At 49.7% G+C, this 27,376-nt stretch overlaps 1 protein-coding gene and 1 long non-coding RNA gene across 6 annotated transcripts in view; one reads left to right on the top strand and one right to left on the bottom strand.

Annotated features, from left to right (window-relative positions):
- Positions 1 to 27,376, bottom strand: part of LOC117310555 (cAMP-dependent protein kinase catalytic subunit PRKX) — an 85,545-nt gene that overhangs the window by 54,391 nt on the left and 3,778 nt on the right. The window lies entirely within an intron of this gene.
- On the top strand, positions 19,096 to 20,465 carry LOC117310559 (uncharacterized). Its single transcript, XR_004524710.2, has 2 exons — positions 19,096 to 19,685; positions 20,189 to 20,465. It is a non-coding gene; the product is annotated as an uncharacterized lncRNA (long non-coding RNA).

Genomic DNA, 27,376 nt, shown 5'->3' with positions numbered 1-27,376 from the left:
CTCGCCACACGCTAAAATTCTAACGATGAAAAGAAAGACAACACGGCTATGACTCAACAGATTTTTTTTTAATTTTTTTACCTTTCTGCCTGCCACATCTTTTAAGCTTTGCTCTGAGCTGTGTGTGCTGTAAACACTGAGAACTCAAAGCAGAGTGCCTGCAGTGCAGAGATGGGGGAACTCCCTCGGCACCACAGTCAGATTACAGGATGATACAGGGAAACCGTCTTGTTGACGGCGGATGAAACCAGCATGCTGTAATTTTTAAGGTGACCGGCTTTAACGCGCTAAAGACCAAACCAACATTCAACGGTGCTGGTATGAAGTCGTTATTGCAGTAGAAAGAAAAAGGACAAACATCTTTTCTGATCGGTGTTGGCAGGCTCTCCAATATACATCCCCAGCTCTCCATATCTCCCGTTGGAAAGTAGAAAAGTCCCCCTTTTAGCTTTGCTGCAGGTAAGGATGGTTACATGACCCACTCCACCCAATAAGAGACGAAATGGAATATTATTCAGCCTAAAAATGAAGGAAAGCCTTGTTGATGATCTATTTTATATATACTAGTATGTGTATGTCAATCCCAGGTTCCTGACTGATTCCTCCCCCTCACGTTTCCCCTCTGGTAAACATAAGTTTGTTTTCGAAATCTGTGAGTCTGTTTCTGTTTTGTAAGTAAGTTCATTTATATCATTTTTAATTAGATGCCACAGATGAGTGACAGCATATGATCTTTGTCTAACTTACTTCACTTAGTGTGATAGTCAACTATACTCCAATAAAATTAAAAAACGAAGGAAATCCTGCCACTTGGGACATCACGGATGAGCCACGAGAGCATTAGGCTAAGTGAAGTAAGTCCAACAGAGAAAAACGCACACTGTATGATCTCATATATATGAGGAATCTAAAAAAGGGCAAACTCATAGAAACAGAGTCGACGGTGGTCGCCAGAGGTGAGGGGTGAGCGATCGGGGGAATGGATGAAGGGAGTTAAAAGGTAGAAGGTTACAGTTACAAAATAAATAAGTCCTGGGAATGTCAAGTACGGCATGGTGACTACAGTTAGTAACACCGTATTGTTTACTTGAAAGCCGCTAAGAGAGTAGATCTTAAAAGTTCTCATCGCGAGAAAAAAATGTGTAACTATGTGAGGTGATGGATGTTAACTAGATAGACTGTGGTGATCCGTTTGCAATATATACGAATATCCAGTCATTGCGTTGCACACCCAAAACTAATACAGCGTTATATATCAAACACATCTCAAAAAAACGCGGAAAAAACAAACAAACCTATTTCTCGACTACACTCCAGTAAAAATTTAAAAAATAAATAAAGGGGTCACCTTGAACACAAGGTATCACTTTACTGTGAAGTCACAACAGAGAGGAAAAAAAAAAAAAGAACTGCAGAGTGAGGTGTGGGAAAGCACAGAAAATGCATTTCGCAGGGTCAGGAGGGACTGACCTGCCGTCTTCCTCAGCCCCAAACCCACAAACGGTCCCGAGAGGAGGGAGGTCACACAGGGACCATGGCAAAACCTTTGCCCCGCAGACGCCAGGTTAAAAAAAAGCGACCACCTTATTTTGTCTTTGAAAACCCATAATGTAAATGAAGCAGGTGGAAAATCAAAGCTACTAGGATTTAAGTTCGTGTGGGTCATTGTAAGTTTGCTGGAACTGAAAACACTTGGGGGGAAATCCACACAGAATGGGAACCGTAGGAGTAGCGTGGAATGCCAGGGAATTACAAAAGGAGAAAACGGAAACCACTCTGGGTTTTATCTCGGGGTATGGGGATCACAGGGGTAATGACAGAAATGATAGGGAGGCCACTCCCTCTGATTTCACCCTCCATCCCCCTCTGGTCTCCCCCCTTTTCCCGCACCACGTTCTGCAGAAAAAATCCACTAATGGACCAACACACCAGAAAACCGACATCGCCCATGTGGACCCTACGCAACCTCTGTCCTGGGAGGGGACCCACAGTGGGCCTGGTCCTGTTTGCCTCACCTACACACAGTTTTTCTAACCCTCCTCCCACCAGTTGAGGGTTGAATTGTGTCCCACAAGAGACAGATTCAATTCCTAACCCTGGAACCTGGGAACGGGAGCTTATTTGGAAACAGGGTCTTTGCAGAGGTGATGAAGGGAAGGGTCTGAGATGAGGTCCTCCTGGATGAGGGTGGCCCTACATCCAATGACAGGGTCCTTCCAAGAGACAGAAGAGGAGAGACCCAGACACAGAGGAGAAGCCCCGGGAAGACAGAGGCAGAGACGGGAGGGATGTGGCCGCAAGTCCAGGGACGCCTGGAGCCCCCAAAAGCTGGAAGAGGCGGGAAGGACCCTCCCCTGGAGCCTCTGGAGGGAGCGCGGCCCTGGGACACCTTGACTTCAGACATCTGGTGTCCAGGATTCAGAGAGGATGAATGCCTATGGTTTTAAGCTCCCTAGTTTGGTGGTAATTTGTTACGGCAGCTCCAGGGGTACAAATTCAACCAAGCAATGCAACGATTCTTCTAGCATCCTTATTATCTAATCACCTAATCCTATGTGTTCATGTTTTTGCATACAGAACCTAACAGGATTTTTACTTATCTTCCTCCCGTTTGAGAACACGTCTGGAAATGAAAATTTACGTTTTTCAAACACCCCAACAGGGATCTGCTCAAGTCTTTTGATACACTGATGTGGTTTGGGAAATCTGGGGAAATTTAAGGGCCAGCACTGAGGACACCACACTCAACTGTCTTTGTCCAGATAGTTGATGAGGAGATACTCAACGAAAACTCTAGAATTCATAAAATGAAAAGCCGGTCTGTTCTGGAAAAGTGATGAACTTTCCAAAAGCTTATCAAAAGAAGCATGCAGGGTTTCCCTGGTGGCGCAGTGGTTGAGAGTCCGCCTGCCGATGCAGGGGACACGGGTTCGTGCCCCGGTCCGGGAAGATCCCACATGCCGCGGACCGGCTGGGCCCGTGAGTCATGGCCGCTGGGCCTGGGCGTCCGGAGCCTGTGCTCCGCAACGGGAGAGGCCACAGCAGTGAGAGGCCCGCGTACCACAAAAAAAAAAAAAAAAAAAAAAAAAAGAAGCACGCAAACCAGGAGTCTGCTTCAAGACAGAATAGGATGATAGCTAATAACAGCAACATTTTCTGGGCAAAGGAAACACTGCTGGGTTTCTGCTCCGGTGGGGTAAGCCCCGTGGCTGTCCTCACCAGGAACACGCCCCCGCCAGAAAAGGGAATTTCTCCTGGAGACTCTGACACAGGCAGTTTCGCCAGAGAGACAGCCAAATTCCACATTCCCTTTCATGAACTGCATTTTCATTTCATGTTTTAATTACTGGAAGTGAGAAGATTCCTCCTCTTACAAAGGATTTTGTAAAAGTGTATACGCATAATGTCTCCTGCGAAAAAGGCACATGCTTAAGCTTACCGTTATGACACAGAAGTCTGGCTTCCCAATGACTGTTTTTTTAATCCTTGAGACTGCAGCAATCAAATGATATATGCAACACCCCTCTATCTATTTCTAGATACCTTACAAAATTTAACCTTTAAGAAACACACTGCTTTTTTATGACTTCACATCGTGGAGACCATCGGCAGTGACTTTATGTTACACGCGTCCGTCTTGTGCTTTAAGGAAAAAAGACTCCACAAGAAAGGACGTATCCACGCTTTGATGATGAAAGGAGTAGAAACAAACGCTTTGAGGACACGTTTAAGGAGAACATTTATTTCACAAGTAAAGGAAAAGACAACGTGAAATAACAAGATCATTGTAACAACGCGTGGAGCAGAATTAAGATAGAAACTCCACCAAGGTAGAAACTAGCAAAGCCTGGTTAAATGTGCAAAGGGAGTCCTGTACATAAGAACCGTATTTCCTGTGTTCTGTTGAAAATTAGGGAACTGAACCAGTTTTTAACCTGACGAGAAATCACCTTTTCTTTTCTTCCTGTTTCAGAGATTCAGAAATAGTACTGGTTCCCTAAAAATGACTGAGTTCATGCTTTGAAGGGTCTGCTCTAAACAGGATGAGCTCTGGGGGGAGGGATAAATGGGGAGACTGGGATTGACACATACACACTACTATATATATAATAGATAAATACTAAAGTCCTACTGTAGAGCACAGGGAACTCTACTCAGTACTCTGTAATGGCCTATATGGGAAAAGAATCTGAAAAAGATATATGTATATGTATAACAGATTCACTCTGCTGTACACCTGAAACTAACACAACACTGTAAATCAACTGTACTCCCATAAAAATTTCAAACAATAGGGGCTTCCCTGGTGGCGCAGTGGTTGAGAGTCCGCCTGCCGATGCAGGGGACACGGGTTCGTGCCGCGGTCCGGGAAGATCCCACGTGCTGCAGAGCGGCTGGGCCCGTGAGCCATGGACGCTGAGCCTGCACGTCCAGAGCCTGTGCTCTGCAACGGGAGAGGCCACAGCAGTGAGAGGTCCTCATACCGCAAAAAAAAAAAAAAAAAAAAAAAAAATTCAAACAATAAATCAATAAATAGGATGATGTCGTCCACACAGCAAGGGAGGGGCACTTATTTGAATATGCAAACAATTCTTAAACACACACACACATTTTCCATTCTGGGTCCACGCTGGGGATGAAACAGTTCTGAACAGGAGGTACCACGGCTGTGGGGATGGATTCGGGGGTCTGAGATGTCAAGGCCTGTCTTTCACATCTGTGGGCCTAATCCAGCAATGAAAGACATCAGCTTCATCCTTCTAATTCATTCTTTACCCAAAGATCCCAGGGTGGCCTCCCGGGTGTTACCTTCTTACAAGGGACCCAGAATCAAAGCTCAGATTTCGTGCAGAAAGTCCTTCAGTTGCCTCCACTCTTACCCAAAGAAGGCCCACTCGGGAGATTCTGTAAAGCCAGGTCTTGGTTTTAACTTCGTCCTGTGTTTACGGAGGATGTTATCACTGGGGGTCCCGGAGGAGGACTCAGGGGGACTCCCCTCTGTGGACTATTCTACAACTTCTCCTGCGTCTTCAACTGCTGAATGAATCGTCTTCAACTAGTTCATCATAAAAAGTTCTTGTAAAAAATCGCGTCTGTCGTACACCCTGGGGGATCCTATGCCCCACGAGACCATCTTCAAGAAGCCCTGTGTCCGAAATCCATAGATTCCGGTTCGACCAGAGACACTTCGCTAAAGGCATCGGTAGAGAAGGACCGACTGTACCAGCTCACCTGCCTTCTTTTTCTTAACCTGACTGTATCCCCCCCCACCCCTGTCAAAAAACAGGAAGGAACGGATACACAGATACGTGGACAGATAGAAAGAATGGAGAGATGGACGAAGGAGAGACAGATGACAGATAGATACGGGCTTTGTAAGCCTATTTCCAAGAGAGGAGACAAAACCTCATCACAGTCCACCTGACAATTACCTGTAATCTCCACCTTCATTTAGTAACAGCCGACGCAACCTTAGGACAGTCCAAACCACTCTATCAAACCTTAAAGCACAGAGAGCTGGGAAGAGGATTAAATACACCCGTCACCCAGCTTCTGACGTCAAGAAACCTCACTCCCGAAGACTCCTGGGATCCGGACGCCAACTAATTTCAACTCACTTCCCACAGCCGTCTGATACAGAGAAACCTTTTTTTGTTTAATATTTATTTTACTTATTTTATTTTTGGCTGCGTCGGGTCTTAGTTGCGGCATGCGGCGGGCTCCTTCGCTGCGGCGTGCGGGCCTCTCTCTAGTTGTGGTGCGAGGGCTCAGTAGTTGTGGCGTGCGGGCTTAGTTGCTCCGCGGCATGGGGGATCTTAGTTCCCCAACCAGGATCGAACCCACGTCCCGTGCACTGGAAGGCGGATTCTTAACCACTGGACCACCAGGGAAGTCCAGAGAAAGCTATTTTTTTTAATGGAACTATAGGTAATTTACAATGTTGTGTTAGTTTCAGTTTACAGCAAGTGATTCAGTTCTTTATATATATATATATATATATTCTTTTTCAGATTCTTTTCCATTATACGTTATTACAAGATATTGAGTACAGTTCCCTGTGCTCTACAGTAGGTCCTTGTTGTTTATCTATTTCATATATAGTAGTGTGTACCTGTTAATCCCAAACTCCTAATTTATCTCTCCCTCCCACGACCCACTATCCCCTCTGGTAACCAGAAGTTTGTTAGAGGTAAAGCTTTTTCAGGGGAGCATCTCAGGATCACAAAGAGACCAACTGCAAGAGTTCTCAGTACGTATCCACCCCATCCTGAAACAGTCTGCACCCGCCCCTTGTATATAGAGCATAATCATACCTGTTTATACTGGCAGGAAGGGAGCTGAACCAGAGCTCAGAAAGAGGTGACCCAACCATCTCTAAAGACCTGCCTTACCGGCCATCCCATCCCCTGCACCCTCCACCTCTCTGTAACCCGCGATCTCTCTTGAAGTTACGATGCTCAGTGTGCCTTGCACTGGTGTATCCCAGATACTAACAAAACAGAACCAGGCATGGCCAAGGGGACAGAGAGTGTGGGTGGAGGAGACCCAACCTGCCCTGAAATGCAGGAGAAAAGACAGCCGACAGGCCAGTGCGGGGGGGTGGGTAAAAATGCCACAGGAGCAGCGCTTCCAAGAAAGCACGACATCTCTTCCCTGTGGCGCTGGGAAAGAGGATGCGGCGGAAAAGGCGCTTCAACCCAGGTCCCCTCAGCGGGAGCAGAATCCCCACACCCTGTGTGTCACCTGCTGGGCCAGGGGGTTGAGCTCTGCGTTGGGTTTCGAGGGAACACTCTTCTTCCTCACACTTCTATATGGTCGAGGTAGGTTAAGGTACAGAGGCTAACACAGGATGTATATAATATTAAGGGCTGCAACTGGGAGACTTCTGAGCGACCCAGCGACCCTCAAGGGGCTACAGAGGGGTGTGGACCACGCTTCAGAGCCGAGGCTGCCTGAGGATCACACACCCCCGGCCTCGTCGTGCCGTGGCCTCTGATGCAGCCGTTCTGTAAGATGGGGGCCGGACAGAGGGTGACATACCCCCAATGCGCTAGCATGCCCAGACGTGGGAAGAATTCAGCGGACCCGGAGGTGAGCCTGGGACACGGCAGGCAGCCTCAGCCTCAGCAGCGTCACCTGGCCACCCGGGGGGATCCGGGGGTCCCTTCCAACTCCCTTCCACCACCCGTGCACCCCAAGTGTCATCAGCAGTCACCCCCTTTGCCTGGAACCCCGCCTGCAAGGTGTCAGGAATCACTTGTCTCCTCCACCCAACGGGAGCAAAGGTTTTATCTCCTCAACTGTTTAGACAAGTGAAATTAGTTTGCAGATGTTTAAACCAATTGAAAAAAGGATCTATAATTTCTAAGGAGGCTGAAAGAAGGCAGTATATGAAGAAAACGTCAGTCCACTCTTGATAGTGATATGTGCACCTCTATGTTGAAAAGACTTTTTTTAAAAAAATAAATAAATTTATTTATTTATGGCCGCGTTGGGTCTTCGTTGCTGCGCGCGGACTTTGTCTAGTTGCGGCGAGTGGGGACTGTGCTTAGTTGCGATGCGCGGGCTTCTCACTGAGGGGGCTTCTTTTGTTGCGGAGCACGGGCTCTAGCCACACGGGCTTCAGTAGTTGTGGCCTGCGGGCTCAGTAGTTGTGGCTCACAGGCTCTAGAGCGCAGGCTCAGTAGTTGCGGCGCACGGGCTTAGTTGCTCCGCGGCATGTGGGATCTTCCCGGATCAGGGCTCGAACCCGCGTCCCCCTGCACTGGCAGGTGGACTCCCAACCACTGCACCACCAGGGAAGTCCCTGAAAGGGGCTTCTGCAGAAAGATACAAGATACTAAGCTGGGTACCTGGAGTTGGCTAGGGGATGTGGTGATGGAGGCAGATGGGGGCCAAAAACAGGGATGCATTTCCATGTATAATTTTCATTTTTTAAATCTGTGAGCTGTAGAAATGTTTCAGGTACATGATAGTTAAATCTATGTTCAACTGATCAATTCAATAAACATACATTATATAATTATTGCAAGATAATTACTACACCATAATGAAAGAATGTATCATTGTAAAACCCAGTTCTTTTCTTTGAGGTTTCCCCCCTTTAAGGTAACATCAGAAAAGCTTATAAACTACAATGCATGACATCATGTGTCCCAAGCCTGCAGTTCTCCTTTTCAAAGTTGGCTTTTGGAAATTACGGCTGCAAACTAGTACAAACTTCTGTTTTACAGGCGAAAAAAAAAACCTTTAGAAGGTGTTTATTAAAGAATGTGTGCTAACTCAGATTAAAATTAGAACTGTGGAACTGTACAGTTTGAAAGGGTGAATTTTACGGTTTGTGAATTATCTCTTAATAAGCAAAATTTACCCCCAAAAATGTGTGCTTTGGATAAAGCTCTGAGGATTTTTTCTTTTTAAACTTGGAACCTTCAAAGATCAGCTGATTAAACTGGACACAATTCAGCTGAGCCCTGGGTGGGAGGGGTTAGAGTTGTGAGCTCACTAGTCTAGACAGATTTAAAAAAACAAAAACAATCAGTTCTCTCAAAATGTTGCTGGGTCAAGCCACATTCCCTTTCACAGAGCCCTCCTGCAGAACAGATATTTCAGACACACAATTCTTCTATTTACAGATTAATTACTAAGCTACACTCTCTCTTAAGAAAGATACAAAGTGTATAATCATGCAAGAAAAAAGAAACACAGGAAGTCCCTCACACCAACCCCAATGCTAAGGAATGTAACACAAGGAAACGCCTGGAATCCCTGGCCCTGCACTGGGCTCCCCAGGAGCAGATGTGAGGGACCTGGAACCGCGCTGGGTGACTCTTCACCCAGGAGCACAAAGGCTGGTCTTTGTATTCTGACAATACCATCCGGGCAGGTTAAAAGTCACAGCCTGGTACTGCATCCAGGGTGGGATGTGATGATGTCATAGCACCCCGCAAAGTTACGAACAATGCCCCTCAGCGTAATTGACACTCTGGGTTAGATAATTCGGGGGTTGGGGGGGAGGGCGTGTGCTGGGCACTGTGGGCTGTGGAGCACGATCCCTGGTCTCCACCCGCCACATGTCAGTAGACACCCCCCCCGCATGTGTGACACCCCAAATGCCTCCAGACATTGTCAAGTGTCCCCCCGAGGAGCAGAATCCCCTTGGTTGAAGACCACTGGTATAGACAGATGGATGACAGATGGACGACAGATAGAAGATAGATAATAGGTAGGTGGTAGATGATAAGTAAGAGTGATGACAGATGACAGCTAGATAGAAAAAGGTAATAAATGGATGGATGGATGGATACATGGATAGAAAGATACAGAAGACAGATGATAAATGGATGGGTGATATAGGAATAGATGGATACATACATACATAATAGAGAAATACAGAGATGGTAGATAGATGATAGAGAAATAGAGACAGACAGTAGATGGATAAATAGATAATAGGTAGAGTGGTAGATGACAGATGGATAGATAGATATGGATAGATGAAAGATTTATAGTTTTGATAGATGGTGCATAGATATAATAATGATAGGTGGATGGATAGATGATTGATAGACAGACAGACAGACAGACAGACAGGGTCTCTCATGTCAACGCAGAGTTTCTCTGCCTCAGCACTACTGACACTGGGGCTGGATGAATCTCAGATGCGGGGCGTGCTGGGCCCAGCTTCCCTGGTCTCCATCCCCCCAGGTGTAACCATCAATAATGTCTCCAGACTCTGCCAAGTGTCCACTGGGGGCAGCATTGCCCCCCGTTCAGAAGCACCAACTTGGAGCAAGACAGCCCAGTCGAACTTTCTGTGGTGACAGAAACAGTCTACGTCCGTGCCGTCCAACCCGTGGCCACGAGCTCACAGCGGCTCCAGAGGCTGGGCGACTGGCTTTGATCGTCTTTCACGTGGCCAGCAGCTGTCATACCGGACAGCCTTCAAGGTGCCGCAACTCAGCTCACGCTCAATTCCTGCGTCAAGTGTCAACTTGCCCCTCTGGAAATGTAGAGAATGCTGTACCTCTGACAACAGATGGTTTGTGTGGCCCACGCTGTGAAGACCACCTAGCTCTCTAAGCAAAAACGGGGTCCGGGACTTCCCTGGTGGTGCAGTGCTTAAGACTCCGCACTCCCAGTGCAGGGGGCCCAGGTTCGATATCTGGTCAGGGAACTAGATGCCACGTGCATGCCACAACTAAGAGTTCGCACGCTGCAACCAAGGAGCCCGCGAGCCGCAACTAAGACCCAGTGCAACCAGATAAATAAGTATTAAAAAAAAACTACTGAAATATTGCTGTGTGTTGGACGCTCTGCACGATTCAGAAACAGCCACAATCCACACAACGCTGGTCCCTGATATCTTAGTTTTGTTACCATCGTGCGGGAAAGGCTGACAGTAAACGTTAATGACAACAGCCATCCTGACTCTGATGCGCTCATCTGTGTTTCAGGGGCTTCTAAGGCTACAGGACTTCAGGACACAGGTGTGCTGAGGTACATACGGATGGACCTCACCTTGGGGTGAAGGTCGGGACAGACGTTCGTTTCTGAGGAAGGGAAGTTTCCAGTGGAAATTGGAGGGTGGGGCGGACTGGAAAGTAGAGGCTCACTGAAGTTAAGGACAGGTGGGACTTCCCTGGTGGCGCAGAGGCTAAGAATCTGCCTACCAATGCAGGGGACACAGGTTCGAGCCCTGGTCCGGGAAGATCCCACATGCCGCGGAGCAACTAAGCCCGTGCTCGACAACTACTGAGCCTGTGCTCTAGAGCCTGCGAGCCACAACTACTGAGCCCATGTACCACAACTACTGAGCCCACGTGCCACAACTAGAGCCCACGTGCCACAACTACTGAAGCCCTTGCGCCTAGAGTCCGTGCTCCGCAACAAGAGAAGCCACCGCAATGAGAAGCCTGCGTACCGCAAGGAAGAGTAGCCCCCACTCGCCGCAACCAGAGAAAGCCCGCACGCAGCAACGAAGACCCAATGCAGCCAAAAAACTAAACTAAAATAAAATAATTAAAAATTAAAAAAAAAAGGAAATTAAGGATAGCAAAGGCCACAGAGACAATGGAGATTTGTGAGGATGGAGGAAACAGGGCAAGAGAAGGCAGGGATTCTGAAATCCTTCCACTGCGTTCTTTAGGCAACAGATTACAGGAACTCACGCGGCGGGCAGGGGGAAGTGACTGACTCCTCTGAGTTCGGCGTGCTTTCCGTTTTGTTTCAGAGATTTCCCTGCGGTTGCAGAAGCCAGTAGGAAGGACGAAAGACTAGTGTGGAGCGAAAGAACAGATCCTGCATGAGGCTGGAGGGGATGGGCTGGGAGAGGGAGGGAGGAGATGCCCACAGGGTAGCACTGAGGCATCTGAGAAGGTCGTGATTTAAAACTTGAAAAAAGAGCCTGTACTTTTATGAAGATGTATTTTATATAACTTAACAACGCTAAAATATAGTAAGATCTTTTGAGAATGTTATTGTAGTATATGTTGTTGTTTGCACAGACTTTTATGCATAATTCACTCTAAAAGTATACAGTGTATGCTCTAAGAAAGAAAGAAAAAAAAAAAGACAGGAACCCCTGGCAGGTGTCCAAAGGGCCCACTGAGTTGTTCTGTTTTGGGGAGGGTGGTGACAAGTTCCATGTTGGACCCTGCGGATGTCTGGAGGAGCAGGGATGTACTTACTGGGTTCAATCGAGCCCCCAAAGATTCATGTCCACCCAGAACCTTAGGATGGGACGTTATTTGGAAACAGGGTCTCTGCAGATGTGATGAAGTGAAGAGTCTGAGATGAGGTCCTTCTGGAGGAGGGTGGCCCTACATCTAATGACAGGGTCCTTCTAAGACACAGAAGAGGAGAGACACAAACACAGAGGAGAAGCCCTGTGAAGCTGGAAGGCAGAGACGGGAGGGACGCGGCCACAAGTCCAGGGACGCCTGGAGCCCCCAGAAGCTGGAAGAGGCAGGAAGGACCCTCCCCCCGAGCCTCTGGAGGGACCGCGGCCCTGGGACACCTTGACCTCAGACGTCTGGTCTCCAGGACTGGGGGAGGATGGATTCCTGTTTCTGTAGGTCACCTGGTTTGTAACGATTTGTAACAAGAGCCCCGGGAAATTAATATAAGGGGCCCCCTGGATGTCGGGGAGAGAGAGACAAACCCACCCAACAGGGTCTGCCTTGGAGACCACCCTGCAGCTCGCAAGAGCAAGGTGCAGGTGACGGCTGTGCCTTTGGCCACCAGCTCCAGGATGATAACTACAGTCACAAGCATGGATCAGATCACCCTTTGGACTTTAGAAAATTCTCCTTTGTAATACCCAGCCATCCTGTTGGAAACTCTTCTGTTTCTCTCTTATTGGAACTTCCTATTATTGTTGATGGATACAGTATCTTGTCAAACTTCTCTGAAAATGACTCAAAGTGAGACTTTTAACAAAATTCCCTATGTTCCCTTGTTTTCACCTTCTCTTAGGTTCCCTGAATTATTGGCTTTCTCTGGGATCTCAAGTCTTCTGCTATCTTGATGTCTCAGACTGTGTAAACCTATCCAACAAGGCGAGTTTGGTGGCTGTTTCCTGTTAAGAATGAGGGTCTTCAGAGGACCACTCAAGTTTCCACGTGTGAGTGAGGCTGGGACCCTCGGCATGAGAGCATTAGGAGAACGTTACCCTTAGAGGGCAACCACTGCCTTCCGTCTCTTTACTGAATAAACTGTTCCAACAGCGCTGATGGTTTTCTGGGCACCGTGCTCATCACAGGAGCTGTAGAGTTCTCCAGGGATCCCTGAGCTTCCTTACTCAAGCCTTACTTTTTTTTTTTTTGGCCCCGCCGTGTGGCTTGCGGGGATCCCCGTTCCGCGACCAGGGATCGAACCCGAGCCCTCGGCAGTGAGAGCACCGAGTCCTAACCCCTGGGCCGCCCGGGAAGGCCCACTCAATGCTCACTCTTGTCACAGCTCGTCTGGGGTCTGGCGTGTCCCGCCCTCCCCATGCTGCTTCGTCCACACTGTCCTACACGCTGGCGTGTGCTCTGGGCTGCCCCGAAGTCTGATGCAACTTCTAACCTGTGCGTGACACCTGCAGCTCCTTCGTGACGACTGTCTGTACCTACGTTATTCCTGTGTTCCTGAAAATAAACTGTATTATCAGTTTAATGGAAACTTGAGAGAGGGAGACTATGAGGGGTGTGTGTGTGTGTGTGTGTGTGTGTGCGCGTGTGCGCACGTACCAGCAAGCAGGTGGCATCTGTGTACAGTCAGGTTGCCACACGACATCAGACGTCTCTGCACTACTGATACTATGTATACGATAAACAACTAATGCGAAGCTACTGTGTAGCACAGGGAACTCTACTCAGTGCTCTGGGGTGACCTAAACGGGAAGGAAATCCAAAAAAGAAGGGATAAATGGATACGTAGAGCCGATTCACTTTGCTGTACAGCAGAAACTAACGCAACACTGTAAAGCAACTATACTCCAATAAAAATTAATTAATAAAAAAGTCTCTGATGATATTTACAATGGAGAGAGGCCGGAAATAAATTACACACACACACACACACACACACACACAGTGGCAGACCTCAGAGACACAAGTTGGGTTCCAGACGAACTCAATAAAGCAAATATGGCAATAAATCGAGTCACAGGAATTTTTCTGGTTTTCCAGGGCGTATAAAAGTGATCTTTCCCAGTTGACAGACTCCCCTGTAGTCTGTTAGGTGTGCAATAGCATTCTGTCTAAAAAAACAATGTACAGACCTTCGCTTTACAATAGCTTCTTGCTAAAAACTGCACACCATCCTCCGAGCCTTCAGGGACTCGTTGCAGTAACATCCAAGTTCCCTGGTCACAGATACCACGACACGTATCATCACAATGAAAACGTTTGAAATATGGCGAGAACGACCACAATGTGACCCAGAGACACAAAGGGAGCAAGTGCTGTTGGAAAAGTGGCACCAACAGGCTTGCTCCAGGCGGGGCTGCTACACACCGTCAATTTGTAAAAAAACGCGGCATCTGCGAAGTGCGGTAACGCGAACTATGCCTGTGTGTCTATATATTTAAAACTGTACCTTTCGCTACATCTTCTCAAGGAAGATGCAGCTTGTCTTCTGCTGACAAACTCCATCTTCCCATCAGTGAAGGTGTTTTGCCCGTTTGAAAGTGTTTTGTTATGAAATCCTCAAGTAACCACAAGAATATGGTTCATACAGAAACAGAAGAGATGCTATAAGGGGTCTGTGTGGAACGTGCAACCAGAGATGTTTAGGAAATGGCATCTGGTATTCAATCACTTTTGGAAAATACACGTATGCCTCTGGACATTCACTTATACTAGGGAAAGGAGGTCTTTTTGACGTGTCATTTATCCCAGGTATCGTAATGAATCAGGGGACAGCCGAGAATTTTATTAAAGAGCTGTTTCCATTGGTATCCCTAACAGTGTCTGAGAAATCACTTAAAAACGATCCTGAGGTCGTGGCATCCCAGAAGGAAGGAATTCTGACGTCTGATTTTGTTGACCTATACGACTGCTGAGATTCTTAGGTGTGTAAGCTGTGCTGTCCAATGAGGTAGTTACCAGACACAGGTGACTTATTTAAAGTCCAATGAAGTGAGGTTGAGTCAAATAAGGAAGTTGATGATGACCCAGCAATCCCTCTCCTGGGCATATATCCAGACGACACTGTAATCCGAAAAGACACATGCACCCCTATGTTCATAGCAGCACTGTTCACAACAGCCAAGACATGGAAGCCTAAGTGCCCATCGACAGAGAAATAGATAAAGAAGATGTGGTACATGTATACACTGGAATATTACTCAGCCATGAAAAAGAATGAAATAATGCCACTGGCAGCAACATGCATGGACCTAGAGATTATCATACTAAGTGAAGTAAGTCAGAAAGAGAAAGACAAACATCATATGATACCACTTATATGTGAAATCTAAAATACAACACAGATGAACTTATTTACAAAACAGAAATAGGCTCACAGACATAGAAAACAGACCTGTGGTTGCCAAGGGGGAGGGGAGGTGGGGGAGGGATGGAGTGGGAGCTTGGGATTAGCGGATGCAAACTATTATGTATAGGATGGATAGATAACAAGGTCCTGCTGTGGAGCACAGGGAACTCTATTCAATATCCTGTGACAAACCATCATGGAAAAGAATGTTACACACGTATCACCGAATCACTTTGCTTTGCTGTACACCTGAAACGAACACAATACTGTACACCAACTATACTTCAATAAAATAAATTTTAAAAAAAGAAGCTGGTACCTCAGCTGGTCACCATAGCAACATAGATTCTAGGACATGGTCCTCACGGCACCCAGTTCTCTTGGACCGCGCTGCTCTATAGAATCCAAGAACAGGAGAAGTTTGCCATGAGAGAATCCAGGAGAGGCAGACGACTCAAGAACGAGGCACGCGAACTTGCTGAACTGGTCCTGCGGCGTCTCCTCGGGAGCCTGGCTCATTTGCGTGACAGCGCTGAGGCCGCCATGCTGCTCCCAAACTACTGAGAATCATCCTGATTTCATGACACGGGAGGGTCAGGGTTTAGCCCTAGACTTATTCTTGGTAACAGAAAACTGTACTGAAGTTGCATAATAGTCTTTACAATGTTTAGACCGTTCACGTGATGGTTAATGGAAAGCATGGATCCTGCTGAAATATCCCCCAGCTGAGCAACCGCTGGGTTCCCGGAGCACAAGAAGCTTTCTTCTTCTAAAGCCCCGACCCCGATCCTCGTCTCTTCTCTCTGTTGCTGATCACATCCCTGAGAGGTGACCCTTCCATTCTTCCAACTGACCTCAGGCTCTGAACTCTCGCCAGCGTAACTGACAGCCAGCAACACATCCATCCTTCCAGTGTCTGGCTGGACAAATCTGCTGGGGTCCCTACTGTGCCCCAGGGTACAGAGTGATGCACACACTGTGTGGTAGACACAGACCCAGGGCACCTGCAAGCCCGTCAATGTCCACTTCAGAGCCCCCCACGCTCCAAGCAGCACCTCTCAGACTCTCTGATCTCAGGATTTCTGGATGCGCTAGAAACCTATCGAGATCCCTGAGGAGCGTCTGTTGGTGTGGGGCTTGGGGTGCCTCTCGATAGCAGCCACGGTAACAAGGAAAACAAAAATACAGAAAACGCAAGAGCCCTCAAGGATGCATTTCACTGGCGGTCAAAGAGGCAACCATGATGCCACGTCAGGCGGCCACTGGAAACGCCACCCAACACTCACGCGAGAAGGAGAGAGGAAAAAAAAGCAAATAATGCTTTCGTATTCTTACGAAAGTCATAGTGACCTCAGAGTCCCACAAGGAACTCCCATGGGCCCCAGGACCCCACTTGGAGAACCACTTGCATCTCAGCTATGGACCGACCGTAGCAACCCATCGCGTAACCGACGCGGTCTTTCAAGAGGCATTTCATTCTGCCTCTTAAATAGACTATTTCGCAAGAGCCAGCATTTTCCAAACTGGATAAAGAAATATTCTTACAGTCTTTTTAGTTTAGACTCTGCAAAGCAGACACATTTTGAGTTGAGTCTGTTAGGTATTACAATCCGCCCTTTTCATTCTCATTTAGTGTCTATTTTGTGATCATTTAAGAGCTCACGGCACTAAATACGGGCATTCTGAAAACCTGAACAAACGACACATAATCAAATATAACTGTCTCCCATTCAAAGTCTTTCTGATGATTCCTACTTCAAACCACAACCTTCTCCCCAAGATCAAAGGTGTCATTTGGGAATGTGACAAAGACCTACCTTCCCTCAACCGTCTTCCTCCAGGATTTCCTACCTGCCAAGGATATCCAATTCCCACAGCATAACCCTCATTCCCCAAAGACTAAGGACGGAGACCAGGGGGTCTGGGAGGGAGCGACCTAAGGGTCCCCAGGAGTCATCTTAAAAGTCCCCCGTGGCCCCAGGTTGGGGTAAGCGTCCACCCTTCATCTTTGCACGACACAGGCGAACCACGTCCCGGGAAAGCACATGGAATCCAAACATCTACTAAGAAGACAGAAATGAGTGTCTCCCAATGCCCGTGCCTGAGCCTTGCCCAGCTGGAGCCAGAGAACATGTTCATAACCCCAAGTACACTGCTCTACAAACCCGGGCACGGCCAGTCCATGCAGAGTCAGGACAGCCAGAGACCTGTTTCATGCCAGCCACTCGGGAAGTCAAGTTTAATGCTGGCAACAAATAAAATCGATAGAAAGACAATGTCTCCAGTTCCTCCAGAGCCTTGACAAAAGCTGCTCACTCCGTCTCGATGGCCCCCCTGCAAACCTGTGGTCTTTCAGGAATCCACATGCAAGACTCCTGCTGTCTGTGCTACTGAGCGATTCCTGGGCTGGGCTGGCGTCCTCATTTTAGACTAACCCTGCCTTCTACTTTCCTATCCCTGTGTGATGTCTGTCACGATTCATTACTCTTTTCTAGGCTGCAAAAGAAGCAGCCTGGACCCTGGACCGCAAAGGAAGCAGCCCGGAACCTGGACCGTCAGAGGTTGCACTGTTTCCAGAACAAAAACATTCTGAAGGGACAATTCAGAAACCACCTTCTGGCGCAGACTCGGGACTGTCTACCTAGGAACGACCTGCCCTGCTGACTTGACAGGAAGGCTAGGCAGCGGGCCTGGCAACAGGAGATGGCTTTTCCCATCCAAAGAGGTGGCCGGTCTCAGGTTTCATCAGAGGATTTGGCAACGTCCGGAGAACTGGAGTGTTTTCAACAGCCAGAAGGGTTCTCACCCCCTCAGCCAAAAACCTTCCAGTGTACGTGGGTGTGTGCACACCTGTGTATGCAGTCATGCAGGGAGAAACAGCAGCACGGAAAGTCACTGGACAACTAAAGAAAGAAGTCGGTTTCCCCTTTTACAAAGGTAGAAGACCTCCCGCCGATAGCCCAGGAGGTGAAGAACCCGGTCCACACCCCCACCCCTCCCACGGACGGTTTTGCCAATGGCATCCCCAGTTCTAGACGGGGATTGTAAAGCTGACGTCTAAAGCTGACGGCGCCCTCGTTTTACTTTTGCTTTTAAGGAAGCCGAGCGGCTGTCCTGAAATGCACTGCGCTCAGAAACAGGCTGGAGCAGGTGGCCGCCGACTCGCTGTTCTCCCTGCTTATTTCTGTGGCTGGTTCTCCCCAGGGAAGCAGCTGCGGGTTTTCATTCGTGGAGGGGGAACTGTCAGGAAAGCAGCAGCAGCTGGGAGAGGGAAACAGACCTGCAAGAGGGTCCACCAGCCACAGTGCATAGAACACAAGACTCCCCCAACGACCAAGGTGCCCTGGGAGGGTGGGAAAAGATGACGCAGGCTTAGCGGTTCTCCTGGGTCACGATTCCCTTTCTTCCATGGCCCTCTGGGAGGCTCAGAGGAGTAGCCCAGAATCTCAATCAAAATACAACATGTTACTACCAGGAAAAGTAAATAAAGACCCAAAAAAGAAAGAAAGAAAGAAAGAAAAAGCCTACCCAAAGAAGAGTAACAAAAACCAAAAGCAAGCAGAAATAAAGACCTAACCCGCGTCTCTGTGTTAGGTCTTTACTGACTTTACAAGCAGAAAACAATGAACTTGAAAACAAAAGAGACTTCCCTGGTGGTCCAGTGGCTAAGACTCCACGCTTCCACTGCAGGGGACACGGATCTGATCCCTGGTCAAGGAACCAGATGCCCCGTGCCACGACTAAGACGCAGTGCAGTGAAATAAATAATAATAATAAAAGAAAACAAGAAATCAATAGAGAAAAAATAATGGAGACAACGAGAAGCTGCGGCTTTGACCCAAATCAATACAACGGATACCTCAGAACCTGTTACCAAAAGAACGCGCTAACTCATCTTTCGGAGGATCAACGAAATGAACGTCTTCATGAGTAAAATCACTGCCAACCATGACTATATTCAAGGAGCCAATACTCTGACTCACTGGTGTTTGGTTTTTTTCTGGGTAAATGTTTTTTCCCCCTACGGTGTGAGGATAAATGGAAACTAGCACCCAGGCAGAATTTCCACAAGAGGAAACTCTAGATAGCTGGCCTTCTGGGTGCCCGTTCGATTTAGGGGGGCGGGGGGGGAACCCTCCAAGCGAGAGTTTTCAATCTGTGCTGAATGTTTTTGGAATTGTCCGCAAACACCAGCTGGCTAACTACCCACCTCTCCTCGCTCCCTGCTAGCCGTCCCCCCCAGACTGCACACACCCAGGCACAAGCAGGCGTGGGCACACGAGCCCTGCTTCTGTCTGCCCCTGCAACCTCAGACCCCAGGTGCCCTCGGCGTTACAAAGGCCGTCCTGTGAGCAGCGGAGCCCTGCCCGCCACACCCAGCCCTCAGATCTGCCCGTTCTGGTCCTTTGTTCAGTGAACTGGCTCCCGAGATAATGAGGCAGCAGAGTGACATCATCGACCCAAATCACTGTCAACTGTGTTACAGGAACCCTGGGGAGGCTGCCCTCCAAACGCCTTCCATGAGCCCGCCTCATCAAAACCGTGTCCAAAGGACACGTCCAGAGGATGCGTATAGAGAGCAGCGCACGACGTGGGAGCGCTGGGTGCAACGATTTTCAGGAACTCACGCGTTTGAGCAGGGACTCCGGGAGACGGTTTGTTTTTCCTGTAACTGGAGGGAAAGCCAGCGTGAATTTCCAGTGGTGAGTGGGGTGAACAGATGTGCAAGGGGCGGAAGGTGGATCTTTTTTTCAAGCATGGAATCACCCAGTGGGAGGGGACCTCGGACGCCCAGAGTCTAGTCTTGACAGACCTCCTAGACTAAGCGGGAGGCACTGGGCCAAGCAGGTGCTGGGGAGGCCGCGGCAGCACCTGGCGCGAAATAAAGGCTGGAAGGACGGCCCAGAGGGGTCCGACGGGAGCTCCTACACGGGGACAAGGTGACTCACAGGACGGGTGACAGCCACCCACACGGAGAATGCCCCCTTCACGTTCCTACGCCCCAGGGCAGCAGGACGGTCCGTGCCGGAGGAGGAAAGGACCTGCATCGTAGAACACACGCGCCCACTCCATCCGCGGCCTTGACTGATACGGGGCGTTCCAATGGGACGAGCCTCGGGGACACTCAGGATGCGTGACTGGAGTCCTCCACGGCTAACTCCAAAGGCAATGAAGAGCTATTTGTAACATATGCTCTTATTTGCAGACGCAACCCAGATGCCAAGCGGACGTTTACTGGAGTGCCGTAGGGGTGTAGCGAGAGATGCAGCATCCTGGGCACCCAACCCAGCGCAGTATCGCAGATCCGTCCTCCCCGTGAAACGCAGGCGGGGCACGACGCTGCTGGAATTAGGAGCTGCTTAGACGCCTTCATAGTGTTGCTTTTATTATTCTTCCAAGGGTAACCTCGGGGAGGCGGGGGGAGAGCCTGCCAAGTTCCTCAAAAAAAAAGATAAATAAACGTCCCCGTGTTGTCCAGTCAATGAGCATGCTCAAGACTCCTTGAGAAGAAACCGCCCGCTGCCGCCGTTACCTCCCGCCCCCGCGTGGACACCAGCTTGGTTTCTGGGATTCCGCGTGGCTAACCACACCTGCCTCCGCACGGGTCACAGCCGTGTGTCCAAAGGTCCATCCCGGGGCCAGAAGCTCCTCGAAGGTATGAGGCTTTGTCATCTCATCTGGGAGCAGCCCCGTCACTGGCCTTTCTCTTGCAACACGAGAACTGGTGCTGCTTGGCCGGGGACGTGGCAGTCAGCGGTGACACCATTCCAGCCCCTCAAAAGAGGGCAAAGATGTGACAGCCTCAGGTAACTCATGAACCCCTTCCCCAGCGCGCACGGGCACGCGCACACACACACCCCATTTCCAGCCCCGTCTGTCCGTCAGTGGATCTCCCGTTTCTCCTCCCGGGTAGTAACGGAAGAGCTTTTTACTGCTAACTGCGGTCCCTCCGTTTGTGGAAGTCAAGGCCGTCAGACCAGGGCTGAGGCCAGGCTGGGCGCAGCCATCCACCCGCCACGTCCTCCAAAGCGGTGCTGCGTCTCAGGAGAGGCGCACACAGAAGAGTAGAAGCATCAGTGCACGATACACAGAATAAGATGTCCTTGTCGTCATCCCCAGAACCCGGGGACGCGTTCATTTACGTGGCCGAGGGGAACTGAGTTTCAAGGAGCTAACCACAGAGGTGAATCAGCAGAGCCTTAATAGCGAGATGCCCCTGGGTTAGCTGGGTGAATCCAGTGGGGTCCTTAGAAGGAGCCGAGAGAAGCAGGAGAGAAACGGCACGAGAAGGGTTGACCCGGCAATGCCGTCTTCAATGACGAAGGAAGATTATCATAAACAAAGGAATGCGGGCGGCTTCTAGGAGCTGCAAAAGGCCAGGAAAGAATTCTCCCCTGGAGTCTCCCAAAGGCACACAGCCTTGCCCACGCCTTGGTTTTTTTTTTTTTTCACACCTTGGTTTTTAACCCAGCCATGCTGGGAATTCCCTGGCGGTCCAGTGGTTAGGGCTGGGAGCTTTCACTGCCGAGAGCACTGGAGAACTGAGATCCTGCGAGCTGCACAGCACGGCCAAAAAACAAAGAAAGAAAGGAAAAAAAAACAACCAGTAATACCATTTCCAGACTCCTAACCCTTGGAACTGCAGGTTAATCAATGCATGTTGTTTTAAGCCACTGAGTTCGAGGTCATTTGTTCCAGTAGCCCACAGGTGGGAAAGGCCACGCGAGAGATCCCAACAGGAGACCACGGGAAGTGGAGCTTGCACTGGGCTCCCTGTGCGGGCCCTGCCCGCCCCCCTCCCCTCCCCGGCTCCCTGACTCCGGGGTCAGAAGAAGGAGGTGCTCTGAGCATCGGAGGGGTGGACGCACGACAGGTGTGCTGAGAGGAGTCAGCGCCAAAGCCACGCAAAGACGCTACCGTATGTCCTGGAACACGAGATGAGCCTGTGTTTGGAAAAGGTGACGCTGGTGATGATGAGGGTGATGATACTATGGTGCCTACCCTGGATGCAATGAGCCAAGTCCACCTGGGGTGAGGCTCAACTAGTGCATCATGGGAACGCCAAGGAGGCTGAGGTACCATACGATGCATTGAAAGGTTCATGGTGTCGTGGGCTGAACTGCGTCCCTCCACCCAAAGGATTTCATCTTGAAGTCCTGACCCCCAGCACCTCAGGATGCGGCTGTATTTGGAGATGGGGTCTTTAGGTAAAATGAGGTCATTAGGGTGGGCCCTGATCCCAGAGCACTGGTTCCTTATAAGAAGAGGAGATCAGGACACAGACGCGCAGAGAGAGGCGACCCCATGAGGACACAGGGAGGAGACGGCCGTCTACACGCCCAGGAGAGAGGCCTCGGGAGGAACCCAGCCCTGCCCACGCCTGGATCTCAGATTCCGGCCTCCAGGGCTGTGTGAAAATAAATGTCTATTGTTTAAGCCGCCCAGGCTGTGGTACATTGTTTCTCTAAGCAAATGCATGCAACAGGAGAAACAAAATGGGGTCCATCCAGCACAATGAAACATGACTCAGCCTAGAAAGGAATGAGGCACTCACACAGGCTACCAGGATAAAATTCAAGAATGTGAAGCTCGGTGAGAAGCCGGACACGAAAGGCCAGACAGTGTAGGATTCCACTGACGCGAAACGTCCAGCACACGCAAAGCCACAGAGACGTGGGTTAGCGTTCGCCAGGGGCCGGGGAGTGACTGCCTGACGGGCAGAGCGTGTCCTTCGGGGGATGACGAAAATGTTTTAGAACCAGACAGAGGCGGTGGTTGCACAGCACTGTGCCACTGAATTGTTCACGTTACAACAACCTTCCGTGCGTTTCCATTAAACGAAAGTTCCCCGAGGGTCAGAAGTGATGCAGGTGATGCTGGTGGAGGGTGGCAGGATGTGGCAGCAGGTGGCGGAAGGGGACGGAGACGATGTAGATAACGACAAAGACACCTCCCAGGCAGATCAAACTAACCATGTCCCGAACGGTACCCCTGGGCTTTTCCCCCCAACACTGCTCCATCCCTAACCCCCTCAGTGTCTCCAAGGGGTGGTACAGCTTTCCAATCATGTAAACCCCAAACCTTGGATTTACCCCTGATTCTTTTCTGTTAGGTTCTCTAAAGAACCTTCCTGTCTCAGTTCTTTACTGTTCTTCCCAGCAAGAAAGAGCATTTGTAGTTTTCAAAGAAAAGGGGAAACGTTTTAAATGGTGTGAAGGTGGTGACATGTGGGTGTTTGAAAATAAGCAAACAAACTTGGGGGAAAATACCAAGAAAGCCCCAAGAAGTTGCTCCTGAGACTGAAGGAGGCACTGAGAATCCTGAACACGTGTTTCTCAAGAAGAACATCGTGCTCACAAGCTTCAAGTGACCCCGGAAAGGGGAAGCGTGTGTCTGTGTCACGGGGTGCTTCTGCCCTTTTCTTGCAGTGACAGACAAGGCCTCCTTGGTGGTCCCCAACTGTGGAGAGACCCATCCCGGAAGCAGGTCTGAGACCAGCATCATGGCGTCATGTCCTCGTCCCCATGCATGAGCCAGGTCGGGACAAGGAGGGTCGTCCCCAGATCCAGGGAGAGAGGTGTCCTCCTGTAAGGAATCCAGGACGTGGCAAGGTGAGGCTGTTGCTCGGACAGCCACCTGCACCCCAAAGGCAGAAGCTCAGGAGAAAGAAGCCAGGGTGACATGTAAGGAGGAGTCAACCCAGTGTTATGGACTGGATGTCTGTGCCCCCCCAAATTCCCAGGTTCCCAGGTTCTGAGAGGACCTGAATTTCGGGGGAGAAGGGGACTCGATCCGACCCAGGACAGCGGGTTCTGTGTGCACGTGTCTGTGACTCGTTGGCTCACCCCTGCCTCTCTCACTGCCTGCACGTTTCTCCTCCTGGCTAGTCTTCACCTGACCGCCCCCCCCCCATCCCACACTTTCTATCCTCTGGCGCATTTTCCTTTTCTCCTCCTGAGCAGGGAACTATTGGCTGTGCATCTCCTAAGCTTCTCTTCCCAAAGTCCCCCCCCTCCCCCCACCCCGCCGTCCCCTTGGAGATGCAAAGTAAGAAAGCAGAGTGTGTAAGATGAAGACGACACAAAACAGACAGATCCACGGAGACAGAAAGCAGATGGGGGTTCCCAGCAGCCGGAGGAAATAGGGGGTGACTGCTCACAGATTTGGGGTCGCCCTGCGGGGGCAGCAGACGAAAATGTTCTGGAACCTCACAGAGATGAGGGTCGTGCGACTTTGTGAACGTGTAAAGCGCCACGGCACGGTTCCCTTTGAAATGGTTCCTTTTGTGTTATGTGAATTTCACTACAATTTTTTAAAAATGAGAAGGAACAGGGGCTTCCCCGGCGGTCCAGCGGTTAAGACTCCGCGCTTCCACTGCAGGCGGCCAGGGTTCGATCCCTGGTCAGGGAACTGACATCCCACATGCCACCGGCAGTGGCCAAAAAACAAGTAAAAGTTTTTTTTAAATGAGGAGGAACAGCCTGCAGGACTTCTGTAAGACGAAATATTCTTTTCTAGTATTTTCCGTAATTTTATAAAAAGAAACATTCTTTTCTCGTATTTTACCCAACTTTCGAAGTTCCTCTGATGCTCTTAAGTTGAAACTACCATTCACGCCCACTCAAGGTAAATCAGATTAAAAGGTGAACACAATTTTCTGGGTATCACTACACCGTAAGCAACATTCCCTCCTAAAGGCTTCTGTCAACATCGCCCCGGGAGAAGCCATTCACATGCAGTGGGAAATCTCCCCACTGCGGATTCCACCCGCCTCCAGGGCGTGCTGCTCCCGGTGATGCTTTGGGAGTCCCTGGTGGGAGAGAAAAAAATTAGGGCCGGTTCTGGGGAACCAAGGGTGCATGAGACAATCTTATCAGCAGGGAGGAAAATGAAAGTAAGAGACAACAGTGCAGGTTTAATTACTCACTACGGAAGGTCTCCTCGGTCTAAAGAAAATACAACTTTCTGACAGTGTGACGTGATAGTAAAAAAATACAAGTGTCAGGCGTGAGCGCGTTTCTGTGGTCAGGGAATGAGCTTTGTGCCTCGATCTCGGGGCTGGTGGCTGCCCAGACGGATGTACAGGATAAAACTGCACAAAACCAAACGCATGCCCGCTCCTCACAAGCTCAAAGGAGTTCCCATGAAAGGTGGGAGCACTGATGAAGGTCTGTGGTCTCTTAGCAGGATGGACCCCACGACGGCGTGCGTCCTGGTTTTGATATTGTGTGACACCTACAGAAGACATCACGGGGGAAAACTTCATGAAGGGTGCATGGGACTAGGTGCAGGTTTTGGAATCCCCCGTGCACCTATCATTATTTCAAAACATTTTATCTTTAATAGCACCATTGTTCGTGCTCATAGCGAGAAATCAAGCTTGGTTACCTGGACCAGGAATGTGGACCGGGGGGCTGCACACCATTCCTTCTGTAACTGGGCCTGTTTTTCAATCTATGAAATCAGTTTGGCCAAGACAGGACCCAAGGTCTCTTCCACGCTCTTTAAAAAATGCCCATGTTGGGGCTTCTCTGGTGGCGCAGTGGTTGAGAATCTGCCTGCTAATGCAGGGGACACAGGTTCGAGCCCTGGTCTGGGAGGATCCCACATGCCGCGGAGCAACTAGGCCCGTGAGCCACAACTACTGAGCCTGCGCGTCTGGAGCCTGTGCTCCGCAATAAGAGAGGCCGCGATAGTGAGAGGCCCGCGCACCGCGACGAAGAGCAGCCCCCGCTTGCCACAACTAGAGAAAGCCCTCGCACAGAAACGAAGACCCAACACAGCAAAAATAAATGAATAAACTAATAAACTCCTACCCCCAACAACAACAACACCAAAATGCCCATGAGATTTTTCACCAACATAAGCTAAGCTTTCTTCCAAGCTGTCTGAATTTGTGGAGGGCTAATCAACCTAGAACACGGACAACTTCCCACAGACAGTTTATTGAGGAGCACAGAATAAGAGCATCTGAGACCTTACTGGTCACTGACTTTCCTCCTTATTCTATCTCCAAGGTGTCATGCCGCCCCGTGAACTGGGCCGTCGGCTTCCAGCTGGGTCTCGGTATCCTGGTGCCAACCCTCCTGGGGGGTCCTGCCATCTGAACAGCCACTGCCGGTTTTGCTAAATCATGGAGAAGCACATCTGTGCCCACCTGCTGCGTTCCACCTGCGCTGATCGTCACAACCGTCCTTGGGGGATTGTGAGTCAGCAATTCTGTCCCACAGGCGCCTCCCCCGGGGCCCAGCTCACAGGCAAAAGAAAAGGATGAAAAAAACACCTGTTGGTGAGAAAAAGAAGAGCTCACACACCGGAGTGGAGATCAGACCAGGTGAAAATGCACAACTGTGTGAGGCCAGAACTTCAGGGTGGAGGACAAGCCCAGCCGGCCCGGTCCTTCCACCCTGACTCATTCTGGAAGGTTCCAAGGGCGTGGGGATTGTGGTTATGCTAAGAAAGGCTGAGAGGTTTGTCAGGATGTTTTTTTTGTCTTCTGTTTTGTGTGTGGGTTCTTTTCAAGTTGTGGAAGACAGCCTTGCTCAGCTGGAGAAATGCATACAGATGGCCTCAGACGATTCAGAGCCACTGGGGGTGCCTGTTTGCGATGGGCGACAGTTAGGGATGGGTCCGGGGCAGTCAAAAGGGAACTTAAGTTTCCTGGGCCCGAAGCTTAGGATGAAGAGGCACCATGCTGGCCCCAACTGCGTTCTAACTGTGGGTAAAGAGCCCAACATAGCCCCTCACTTTTGTCCATGACACCTCATGGTCTAACGTTACTGGAAACTCTAACACCTCTGATGGGTTTGGGATTTTTTAAAAGCTTATTCTTACTCTCTTAGATTAACCATGCGCAGATAAATCTGGAATATTAAAGAAAGTTCTGGCAAAAGGTGATTTTAAAAAGCCACCAAAACTGCAAAGCCACACACACACACACACCCTGGGTCCCAGGCCCCTGCTGGTCCAACATCCTGAACACGTGTGACCTGGCTCTCCCTTCACACCCTTGGAACCCACAGGAAGTTATCCTTGAAGAGCAAGTATCTTCTTCATTAAGAAAGGGAAAGACAACTGGAGAGCTCATTTCCCCCCCACCCGGCCCTGCTCGGTCCCCAGAGCCAGTGACTTTCTATTTTTAAGGACAAGATGACTCACTGGGCACCCTATGCCCACTAGGCAGCGCCCAAAGGGCCCCCAGGCAGCTGCAGACACCGGGCTACGCCACGTCCGCAGCCCACCCCCCAGCCCACGCCCCGCCTGATGCCCTGGCACCTTTCACAATAGACTTGCTTAAGTGCCCAAAACAGATCCAGTTGCCAGCGCCGTGTGCCAAGGGCCGCCGGGTCCTCCACCAACTTTCCATTGTTGAATTGTGTTTCCACCTACCGGT

Source organism: Tursiops truncatus, chromosome Y (assembly GCF_011762595.2).
Source record: "Tursiops truncatus isolate mTurTru1 chromosome Y, mTurTru1.mat.Y, whole genome shotgun sequence".
Lineage (NCBI taxonomy): Eukaryota > Metazoa > Chordata > Mammalia > Artiodactyla > Delphinidae > Tursiops > Tursiops truncatus.
Note: the sequence above shows the minus strand (reverse complement) of the source record. Positions and strands in the feature narration are given on the sequence as shown.